Source organism: Ranitomeya variabilis, chromosome 2 (genome assembly GCF_051348905.1).
Source record: "Ranitomeya variabilis isolate aRanVar5 chromosome 2, aRanVar5.hap1, whole genome shotgun sequence".
Taxonomy (NCBI): Eukaryota; Metazoa; Chordata; class Amphibia; order Anura; family Dendrobatidae; genus Ranitomeya; species Ranitomeya variabilis.
The window spans coordinates 825,968,987-825,981,582 of record NC_135233.1 but is presented as its reverse complement, the minus strand read 5'-3'; the positions used below and the strand labels follow the sequence as shown (position 1 = coordinate 825,981,582).

Here is a 12,596-nt window from a genome sequence, read left to right as displayed (position 1 = left end):
TGAGTTCTGCCATACCCCACGGGATAAGTTTATGTTGACTCCATTGCGTTCTAATCCCCTAGAGCAATCTGCTCTGGAAGAGGAGGTGTGGTCTCTCTGTTCAAAAAATGTCCTTACACAGGTTCCAGAGGCTGATAGAGGGAAAGGGTTCTATTCTCCCTTGTTTCTTATTCAGAAGCCCGACAACACGTATAGAACCATCATAAATCTCAGACATCTTAACAGTTATTTGGTTAAGCATACCTTTAAAATGGAGTCCATCAGCTCGACAATAAAGATACTGTTCAAAAACTGCTTTATGGTGGTAGTCGATTTAAAGGATGCCTATTACCACGTACCTATTCATGTGGATTTCCAGCAGTTTTTGAGGGTAGCAGTGTTAATGGGAGGAGTTGTTTATCATTTTCAGTACAGAGCTCTTCCTTTCGGTATAACATCAGCCCCTAGAGTATTCACAAAAATAGTGGCGGAGGTGATGGCTCACTTGCGAGAATCTAATGTCCTTATTGTCCCATACCTTGATGATTTCCTCATAGTAGGTAACTCTGTAGAACACTGTTTGTCCCAACTGGAGCTAACTAGAGTTAAGTTGGAACGCCTGGGCTGGATAATTAATTTTGAAAAATCTCGGTTACAGCCTCAAAAAATTCAGAAGTTTCTGGGCCTATTACTAGATTCAACTACACAACAGTGTTATCTTCCAGAAAATAAATTAACTCAGATTCAGCATCAGGTTCTAAAAGCAGTTAATACACCCTCTATGACCCTGCGGCAAGCTATGTCCCTGTTGGGGTCCCTCACATCGTGCATTCCAGCGGTAAGGTGGGCACACTTTCACACTAGATCCCTCCAAAAAGAGATTTTGGTTAAGGATAGGATCTTGAGGGGTGTATTAGAAGAAAAAATAACGCTTGAACCAGCGACTCTCAAATCCCTAAATTGGTGGCTGAATAGGGATAATTTGTCAGCAGGCGTTCCCTGGATGATAGATGTGTCCCGGGTTGTGACTACGGATGCCAGCTCCTCAGGTTGGGGGGCTCACATGAATGACATTGTAGTGCAAGGCCAATGGGAACCATACTCAACATCCTCTTCCAATCAGAGAGAATTATTAGCAATCGAGTTGTCGGTTAAAAACCTCATCATGTATCTACAGGGCCACCACGTCAGGATCCTCTCAGACAACCGGGTGGCAGTCTCCTATATAAATCATCAAGGAGGGACACGCTCCGAGGCTCTGATGCAGATCACAGATCGTCTCCTCCGGGTGGCAGAAGAGAATTTACAATCTTTGACTGCTCTGCACATCACAGGAAAAGACAACATAAAAGCGGACTTTCTCAGCCGCAATGTCCTAAAGCAAGGAGAATGGTCTCTAAATGGAGACATCTTCAGACAGATTGTCCGTTTGTGGGGTCAACCGGTGGTGGACCTATTCGCCACAAGGGAGAACAAAAAAAGTAAAAAACTTTTGTTCCTTAAATCCCAGGGAAAATCCACTGGCAGTGGACGTATACCTCATAAAATGGGATTTTTCTCTGGCCTACGCCTTCCCGCCACTGAACCTACTACCTCTAGTGGTGAGGAAGGTCAGAGAAGATCGGGCGAGACTCATTCTGATTGCTCCCTTTTGGCCCAGGAGAACCTGGTTTTCATGGCTCAGGACGATGTCAGTGGGCGATCCCTGGGTACTCCCAGACATCCCAAATTTGCTTTCCCAGGGGCCGATACTCCATCCACAAGTAAAGGGACTTCATTTGACGGCTTGGAGTTTGAGCGGTCATTGTTAGAAAATAAAGGCTTCTCTCCTAAATTAGTCGATACCCTTTTAAGAAGTAGAAAGCCGATAACAACAAGAATCTACTCCAGAACCTGGAGAAAGTTCTTAACTTCCTCAAAATTTAATATTAATGATGGTGTACCAATACGTCAAATATTGGAATTTTTGCAAAAAGGGTTAGAGTTAAAACTCTCCACAAGCACATTAAGGGTACAAGTTTCAGCGCTTGGAGCCCTGTTTCTCATGTAACATTGCGGGTAACTACTGGGTGTCGAGGTTCATTAAGGCGGTCGGTAGAATTAGACCACTGTATAGAAACAAAATGGTACCATGGGATTTAAATCTGGTCCTTTCTTCTTTGACAAAGCCCCCTTTTGAGCCGTTGAATGAAGCCTCAGTCAGGATGTTGTCTCTTAAAACAGCTTTCCTAATAGCTATAACATCAGCTCGCAGAATAGGAGACATCCAGGCGCTCTCTAGAAATCCCCCGTATACAGAATTTCTTCAGGATAGAGTTATCCTTAGACCGGACCCAGCCTACTTACCAAAAGTAGTATCCCAGTTTCACAGATCGCAGGAGATAGTTTTACCTTCGTTTATCCCTAATCCTTCTAACCCTAAAGAAAGTGAGCTCCATACCTTAGATGTCAGGAGATGCCTTCTTCAATATATCTCGGTCACTAATGATTGGAAGAAGGATAATGCACTATTCCTGTCCTACCAAGGTCCAAGGAAAGGGGCTAGAGCATCTAAATACATATTAGCGAAATGGATTAGGGAGGCTATCTCTCTTGCTTACACGACAGGTGGGGGTCCAGCTCCGCAGAATCTGACGGCACATTCCACCCGAGCCATGGCGTCATCCTGGGCAGAGAGGTCTGGAGTGTCGGTCGACCAGATATGTAAGGCGGCCACATGGTCATCCCCTTCTACCTTCTTTAAACACTATAGGTTAGACTTGGGGTTCTCCTCAGATCTCTCCTTCGGGTTAAGGGTGCTACAGGCTGTGGTCCCTCCCTAAAAATGGCTTACATCTCTGTAAATCTCTCGTGGTGCTGTCATGGGAGTCCGAATAAAGCATTAAGCTACTTACGGGTAGCGGCATTTTTCGGAGGCCCATGACAGCACCCTTAGTTCCCTCCCTTTTCACGTGGGGTTGCACATCCTGGGTTTATAATCAACCAAATAATTTAAAGAAGGAATGTTATCTTCTCACGTGTATTACTTTATTAAAAGTCATTGTGTTTAATTGTATGCAATTTTGTGTTTGCTTGTCATTAACTGCGGTTAGTCCTCTCAGGCTCTGTAATCCAACTGATGCATGGGAGAGGTGCCGCCCTTTTGTATCTGTGGGTTTCCTGTTCCTAAAGGGGCGGATCCCCTCTCTCGTGGTGCTGTCATGGGCCTCCGAAAAATGCCGCTACCCGTAAGTAGCTTAATGCTTTCCTCTGTCCCACTCCTGGTTTTGGCTTCAAATACTGTGGCAACATTTCACTTTCATATCAGAGAAATGTTCAGTTATGGATCCGAAACATTGCCACATGGACTAATAGAGTCCGCTAGTTTTCTCACAATTAATTGGAATGATAGATACACACACTTACATAATAAGAATAGATACTGAGAATTACACCATTTATGCAGGACAGTAGAAAGTATACACAACTCCACAATATAACGTATATACTCGAGTATAAGTCGACCCAAGTATAAGCAGAGGCCCCTAATTTTGCCACAAAAAACTGGGAAAACTTATTGACTCGAGTATAAGCCGGGTATACATTGTCCCCACATCCCCATCCTTGTCTGCATGGCTCCTTATCCCCGTCCTTGTATGCATGGCTCCCTGTCCCCGACCTTGTATACATTGCTCCTTATCCCCGTCTTTGTATGTATGGGCTCCTTATCCCCATCCTTGTCTGCATGGCTCCTTATCTCTGTCCTTGTATGCATGGCTCCTTATCCCTGTCCTTGTATGCATAGCTCCTCATCCCTATCCTTGTATGCATGGCTCCTTATCCCTGTCCTTGTATGCATAGCTCCTCATCCCTATCCTTGTCTGCATGGCTCCTTATCCCCATCCTTGCATGCATGACTCCTTATCCCTGTCCTTATATGCATAGCTCCTCATCCTTGTCTGCATGGCTCCCCTGTCCTTGTTTGCATGGCTCCTTATCCCCTTCCTTGTATGCATGGCTCCTTTTAAAAAAAACAAAAAAAAAAAAACTTGCCTTCCCTGCATGCCCTCGCAGCATCTCGTTCCGGTGCCAGCAGCTCCTATGGCTGGGCGCTCACGCGTCCCACGCTCATTAAGGTAATGAATATTTACCCACACCTATGGGAGTGGAGAGGGGTTAATACTCATTACCTTAATGAGCGGAGGACATGTGATCGCTCGGCCTGAAGGGCTACTGGCCCCGGAACGAGATGCAGCGAGGGCGCACAGGGAAGGTAAGTAGGATGTGTGCTGGAAGCCGGGGGCTGTGGCTGTGCACACTGTAAGAGAAATTAATATTCACTGCCAGCGCAGTGAATATTCATTTCTCTTTAGCAGCGGCACAGGCTTTAGCCTCAGCCGCCGGCTCCTGCCTCTGTGACCCGCTGCTCCCCCTCCGTCTTTCTGTGACAATGACTTGTGTATAAGCCGAGGGGGGAGGGGGGGGGGCGTTTTCAGCACAAAAAAAATATGCTGAAAAACTTGGCTTATACACGAGTATATACAGTATACTACAATCTATTATATACACAGCTGCATATTATATACCGTGTTAAGGAATATAGAGCGGTGTATACCGTATTTTTCGGCATACAAGACGCACTTTTTCCCCAAAAAAATTGTGAGGAAAATGGGGGGTGCGTCTTATATTCGGAACGCAGGCTTACCGGCATTGTGGCGGCGACAGAGGTGCGGGGATGATGTGGCGCGGTGAGCTGTATGGCGTGAGCAGGGTCTTGTGCACATTTGAGGTGAATCCGCGGCCCGGTGTTGATGGAGAGCAGCAGCGCTGGTGAGTTACGGTATTTTCCGGTGGCGGCGGCCATCTTGCTGAGGCTGCGTGTGAGCAGATTCACTACTCTGCGTCCCAGGGCTTCAGGAAAATGGCCGCGGGAGTCCGCGCGTGCGCAGATGGAGATCGCGGCGGCCATTTTCCTGAAGCCCTGGGACGCAGAGTAGTGAATCTGCGCACACGCAGCCTCAGCAAGATGGCCGCCGCCACCGGAAAATACCGTAACTCACCAGCGCTGCTGCTCTCCATCAATACTGGGCCGCGGATTCACCTCAAATATGGATGGGACCTGCTCACACCTCTGTCGCCGCCACAATGCCGGTAAGCCCGCCGCCACCAGGAAAACCACCCAGCTCTGCTGCTCTCCTTCACTACTGCTGTGGCGTCACCTCAAATGTGGAAGGCACCCTGGCCGCTGCCACCTGAGGAAGTGACCGCACATCTGCCGCCGCCACAGCAACCTCCCCATGGTCACCAGGCCATGGCGTCGCCCACCTAAGCAGGATGGGACCCTGCTCAGGTGCACGCCGTTCCACCGCACCTCAGCATCACCTCACCTCTGCCACCACCATGCCTCCTGTGACCCTGCTCTGCCACTGCCTGCCCTCAGGTAAGATCTTAAATTGGGACAATAAGACGGACCCCCATCTTATAAAAAATCTTTTTTTCTGCAATTTTCACCCCAAATTTGGGGTGCGTCATATAGTACGGTGCGTCTTATAGTCCGAAAAATACGGTATATTATATAGTGTAGAGATGTGGCAGCACTGTATCTATAGTGTGAATTCCACAATATATGCATAGATCCACATTATATAAGCATCTCTACACCATATAAACATCTCTACACTCTATCTATATTATATATATATATATATATATATATATATATATATATATATATCAGCATTATACTATATGATGCATACATCACATAAGAGGCACCGAGGCTGATGTACATAGGAGACACCGCGACTGCTGAATTTATATCACATTGAAACTACTGTATATGCAATATATAGTTGATACTGCGACTGATGTGTATAGTTGTAGTACCACCTATATACTGTGACTGCTGTACATATTATATAGGTGAAACTGCTATATATTGCACAGCCCACGTAGTATACAGCACAGAGCCACGTAGTATAATGCCCAGCCACGTAGTATATTGCCCAGTGACTTAGCATACACCACAGCCACGTAGTATATTGCCCAGTTACGTAGTATATTGCCCAGTTACGTAGTATATTGGCCAGTCACGTAGTATATTGCCCAGCCACGTATGTCACAGGTTAAAAAAATAAAAATAATCATATACTCACCTTCCAGGGACCCTTGTAGTCCTGTCGCCTCCTTCTCGCGCAGGACCTGTGATGACGTCACAGTCACATGACCGTCACGGCAGATCCTTCTCGCAGACCATCCTTGGCACCGGAACCTGCCGCTTGCATGGAGCGGTCACCGGAGCGTCGCAAGGAGCGGGAAAGGTGAGTATATAATTTTTATTATTTTTAACATTAGATGTTTTTACTATTGAGGCTGCATAGGCAGCATCAATAGTAAAAACTTGGTCACACAGGGTTAATAGCGGCGGTAACGGAGTTCGTTACCGCTGGTATTAACCCTGTGTGAGCGGTGACTGCGGGGAGTATGGAGGGACTAATCGGACTGTGGCCGTCGCTGATTGGTCGCGGCAGCCATGACAGGCAGCTGGCGAGACCAATCAGCGACTTGGATTCCATGACAGAGGCCGCGACCAATGAGTATCCGTGACGGAAGGGACCCCTAGACAATTATATAGTGTGTGTGTATATGTATGTATATATATGTGTGTGTATGTGTATGTGTGTGTGTGTATATATATATATATATTATATTACAAGTGATACTGCAAATGTTGGATAGACATTATATAGGCGATACTGCTACTGCTGTATATGGTAGTATCACCTATATAGTGTATATACAGCAGTCTATATACATTATATAGGCAATACTGCTATTGGTGTGTGTATATACATTATATATAGGTGATACTGCTGTGTATATATGTACGTGTGCACACACACACACACACACACACACACACACACACACACACACACACACACACACACACACACACACACACACACACACACACACACACACACACACACCAGTATCGCATATATAAATATATACAGTATATACACACATCAGTAACACTATTGCCTATATAATGTATAGACTGCTGTATATACATTATATAGGTGATACTGTGATTATATACAGCAGTAGCAGCTAGTATCACCTATATAATGTATGTATAGCAGTCTGTATCTTATATGGGCAATACTGATACTGATGTGTATATACTTTATATAGGTGATACTGCTGTGTATACAGTGGTGTGATATATACACCCCCCCCCCCGCAGTGTCATCCATATAAGGTATATACGCATCAGTAGCAGAGTGTCACCTATATAATATAATATATAGACTGCTATACATACATCATATAGGTGGTATAGTGATTATACACAGCAGTATCACCTATATAATGTGTATATATAGCAGTCTATACACATTATATAGGTGCACCTGCTGTATATACATTAAAAAAACCTCATCTTGGGACTCCCCCATGCCCCTGAGATGGGGGGGGGGGGGGGAGGTCGGGAGGATGAAGAGCTGAAGTGGGTCGGGTCCTGTCCAGCATGGGCGGTGAAGAGGAGATGATCATCCCAGGCATTGGTGAGGAGAGCAGTCTTCTCTGACTCTGGTACAGGCCGGCCAGCGTCGGACACAGGCAGGTGGAGGGGGCGGCGCACTCTGCACGCCGGACTTTTCAAATCTTTCCATGTGCGCGCGTGGTCTCCTGCTTGCCCGCGCTGGCACAGGTAGCAGACGAGCACGCGCAGGGACTAGGAATGTGGCCGTGCTCGTGCAGAAGCACTGGCTGCCACGGCACTGCGTGCTCAGCGCGGGCAATGCGCGTACACAGTACCTGACTTACAAGATTTAAAGGGCCGGCTGGCGGGATGCGCTATGTATTAAAATCGCTGCCGGTCCTCCAGCGGCCCTGCGCAGATGCTCAGGCATATGCATTCCTGCCACCCGGCCCAGTCCGCCCCTGTCTGTAGATAAATTCCCAAAGAGGTATAATTTCCAAAATGAGGTCACTTGAGGAATTCTGCTTTTCTAGCACTTAGGGGCTCTTTATATGGAATCCGCAAACTAGTCTAGGCTAATAGCGCTCCGTCCCCTCCCTCTCAGTATGGCTAAATGGTACTGTGTAGCCACATATGGGGTATTTCTACATTAAGCAGAAATTGTGGGACAAATTCTGGTGCCATTTTTGCCCATTTCCTTGTATGAAAATGTAAAACTTGGGGCTAACACACAATCTTGGTGGTTGAAATGTAAATTATTTTTTCTTCACTGCCCAATGGTTTAAGTGTGACACATCTGTGGTATCAATCACTGCACCCCTAGATGAATTCATTGAGAGGTTTAATTGGTAAAATGGGGTCACTAATGGGGGATCTGCTGTTCTGGCATCTCAGGGGCTCTGCCAATGTAACATTGCACCCTCAAGTGCAGCAAAATCTGTACTGTAATATGGCGCTACTTTGCACTGTGCTTCAAAAGTATGGTAGTTTTTGACCACATATTGGGTATCTGTGAACTTGGGAGCAATTGCACAACAAACTTTGGGGTCCATTTTCTCTTGTTGCCCTTGTGAAAATACAAAATTTGTAGTAAGATTTTTGTGGGAAAAATGTGATAAATTTCTGTGAAGCACCTTGGGGGTTCAAGGTGCTCATACACATCTAGATAAGTTGCCAAAGGGGTCTAGTTTCCAAAATAAAAACGTCATTTGTGGGGGGTTTCCCACTGTTTAGGCACATCAGGGGCTCTCCAAATGTGACATAGCATCCACTAATTATTCCAGCAAATCTTTCATTCAAAAAGTCAAATGCGCTCCTTCCCCTCCCTGTCGTGCGCCCTAACAGTAGTATTCCCCCACATATGGGGTATCGGCATGCTCAGAATTTGCACAGTGAATTGTGTGCTCCATTTTCTCCTGTTTACCTTTGCAAAAGTTAAAAAAAAAAAATTGGGTGTTTTTTCACAGTTAAACACAAGTCATATCAAAGAAATTTTACCACTGTCATAAAGTACAATATGTCAGTCTCAATTAAGCGGTCATAACTCTGGAATGCTTCAAAGTGACAGTGGTCAGAATTGTACAGATCCTCTCTTCCTTTGGGGTCAAAGACCTTGCCCTATCTTGGATCTCCTCATACCTTGCCAACCGCACATTTAGCGTTTCCTACTCCCATACTACCTCTTCATCTCGCCCCCTCTCTGTTGGTGTCCCTCAAGGCTCTGTCCTAGGACCCTTACTCTTCTCAATCTATACACTCGGCCTGGGACAACTCATAAGGTCCTATGGCTTCCAGTACCATTTTATATGCCGATGACACTCAGATCTACCTCTCTGGTCCAGATGTCACCTCCCTGCTCTCCAGAATCCCAAAGTGTCTATCAGCCATATCCTCCTCCTCTCGCTTCCTCAAGCTCAATGTGGACAAATCTGAACTAATTATCTTTCCTCCCTCTCGCATACCTTGCCTACCTGACCTATCTATCAAAATAAATGAAATCACACTTTCCCCTGTCCCCAAAATCCGCTGCCTCGGAGTAACCCTTGACTCTGCCCTTTCCTTCAAACCGCACATCCAAGCTCTCGCCACCTCCTGTCGCCTCCAGCTCAAAAATATTTCCAGAATCCGTCCTTTCCTCAACCCACACTCTACCAAAATGCTCGTGCATGCCCTAATCATCTCCCGCCTCGACTACTGCAACATACTCCTCTGTGGCCTACCTTCTAACACTCTGGCACCCCTCCAGTCCATCCTTAACTCTGCTGCCCGTCTAACTAATCTCTCTCCTCGCTACACTCCTGCTCCCCTCTTTGCAAATCCCTTCACTGGCTCCCAATTTCTCAGCGTATCCAGTTTAAATTACTAACACTGACCTACAAAGCCATCCATAATCTTTCTCCTCCGTATATATTTCCACACTAATCTCTCAATATCTTCCCTCACGTAATCTCCAGTCCTCCCAAGACCTCCTCCACACTTATTCCTCACCCAATCGCATCCAAGACTTCTCCCGAATATCACCCATCCTCTGGAATTCAGTGCCCCAACACATCGTTTATCCACTACTTTTGGATCCTTCAAAAGAAACCTGAAAACCCATCTCTTCAAAGAAGCTTACAGCCTGTAAAGACTACACGGCCACCTCAACACCACTGGAGCTACTGCAACCCTCGACCTACTGTCTTCCTTCCCCATAATCCTGTAGATTGTAAGCCCGCAAGGGCAGGGTCCTCTTCCCGCTGTACCAGTCTGTCATTGTTAGTTTTGTTTACTGTAAGTGATATTTGTATTTTGATGTAACCCCTTCTCATGTACAGCACCATGGAATTAATGGTGCTATATAAATAAATAATAATAATAATAATTGTAAAAATAGACCGGGTCAGGATGGTGAAAACAGGCTTTGGGGTGAAGGGGTTAATAAATTTGCATCTTATTCCAGCAGTCTTTGCATCAATACTGACTGACAAAATGCTAATGAGTCAGCCCATTGACTAGACAATCTTAAAATATAAAATCTGCATTAAAGTTCACACTGCCAATTAAGCTGGCGCCACTCTACCATATAACACTGCCAAGTGCTATTCAATAAAACATTACATGGCACTGTTGTATTGCATAGCCATGTGATTCCAGCCTTGCATTGTCTGTTTTGGCACACTGTATAGCATAAAGCACGTTATGTTTCCACTGGACCACGTACCTTGGTCAGACATAAGTTTTAGACTTTTTTTTTTTTTTTTTTAACACTTTAACTATGGTACAAGTTCTAAATGGGTTGTCCTTTTGTTTTTGTTTTTTGTTTTTTTTTTTGTAGTAGAATTTGATTTGGCTTGATAAATATCCCCCATTGCAGTGGTGTATTTCTTTTAAACAAAAAAAAGTGAACGATGTCTCTAATCTCTCAACTCCTCGAACGCCTGGTCCACTCCCGTCTTACCCACTATCTCTCAGATAACTCTTCTCGGCCCTCTTCAATCTGGTTTTCGCTCTTTACACTCTACTGAAAACTGCCCTCACTAAAGTCTCTAATGACCTATTAACAGCTAAATCTAATGGTCACTACTCCATGCTATTTCTCTTGGATCTCTCTGCAGCATTCGATACTGTGGATCATCAGCTCCTCCTCACTATGCTCCGCTCCATAGGCCTCAAGGACACCGTTCTCTCTTGGTTCTCCTCCTATCTCTCTGACCGATCCTTCACTGTTTTTCCTCACCAACCGTTACACTGATGCCTCTACCTTGTGCCAGTCATTACACTGGCTACCCATCCACTCCAGAATCCAGTACAAAACTACTACCCTCATCCACAAAGCACTCCATGGCTCAGCACCACCCTACATCTCCTCTCTGGTCTCAGTCTGCCACCCTACCCGTGCCCTCCGCTCCACTAATGACCTCAGGTTAGCATCCTCAATCAGAACCTCCCACTCCCGTCTCCAAGACTTTACACGTGCTGCGCCGATTCTTTGGAATGCACTACCTAGGTTAATACGATTAATCCCCCAATCCCCACAGTTTTAAGCGTGCCCTAAAAACTAATTTGTTCAGACTGGCCTACCGCCTCAACGCATTAACCTAACTATCCCTGTGTGGCCTATTAAAAAAAAAAAAAAAAAAACCATAATCGGGTTCCTCGCATCATGTTCTCATACACTTTATGCAGTCAATAGCCTCTGTCTGTACTGCTACATACTTAGGCAGTTAACTGGTTCATGCAGCTTTACATGAACACCCGAGCCTAAAGGTACCTTCAGACTTGGCGACGCTGCAGCGATACAGACAATGATGCTGATCGCTGCAGCGTCGCTGTTTGGTCGCTGGAGAGCTGTCACACAGACCGCTCTCCAGCGACCAACGATGCCGAGGTCCCCGGGTAACCAGGGTCAACATCGGGTTGCTAAGCGCAGGGCTGTGCTTAGTAACCCGATGTGTACCCTGGTTACCATCGTAAAAGTAAAAAAAAAACAAACCGTACATACTCACCTTCGCATCCCCCGGCGTCCGCTTCCTGCACTGACTGTGAGCGCCGGCCCTAACAGCAGAGCGGTGATGTCACCGCTGTGCTGTGCTGTGCTTTCACTTTACGGCCGGCACTCAGTCAGTGCAGGAAGCGGACGCCGGGGGACGCGAAGGTGAGTATGTACTGTTTGTTTGTTTTTTTTTTTACTTTTACGATGGTAACCAGGGTAAACATTGGGTTACTAAGCGCGGCCCTGCGCTTAGTAACCCGATATTTACCCTGGTTACCATTGTAAAACATCGCTGGTATCGTTGCTTTTGCTGTCAAACACAATGATACACGGCGATCTGACGACCAAATAAAGTTCTGAACCTTAACCAACGACCAGCGATATCACAGCAGGATCCAGATCGCTGCTGCCTGTCAAACACAACGATATCTCTATCCAGGATGCTGCAACGTCACGGATCGCTAGCTATATTGTTTAGTGTGAAGGTATCTTTACACTATGGCTGATCCAAATAACTAAAGCAATTGTTACCATCCACCTCTCGTGTCTCCCCTTTTCCTCATAGTTTGTAAGCTTGCGAGCAGGGCCCTCATTCCTCCTGGTATCTGTTTTGAACTGTGATTTCTGTTATGCTGTAATGTCTATTGTCTGTACAAGTCCCCTCTATGAGTTGTA

The 12,596-nt window shown here is 45.9% G+C and overlaps 1 protein-coding gene across 4 annotated transcripts in view; it reads left to right on the top strand.

The window, feature by feature from the left end:
• The window catches only part of TMEM14A (transmembrane protein 14A), a 58,185-nt gene that overhangs the window by 23,250 nt on the left and 22,339 nt on the right, over positions 1-12,596 (top strand). The window lies entirely within an intron of this gene.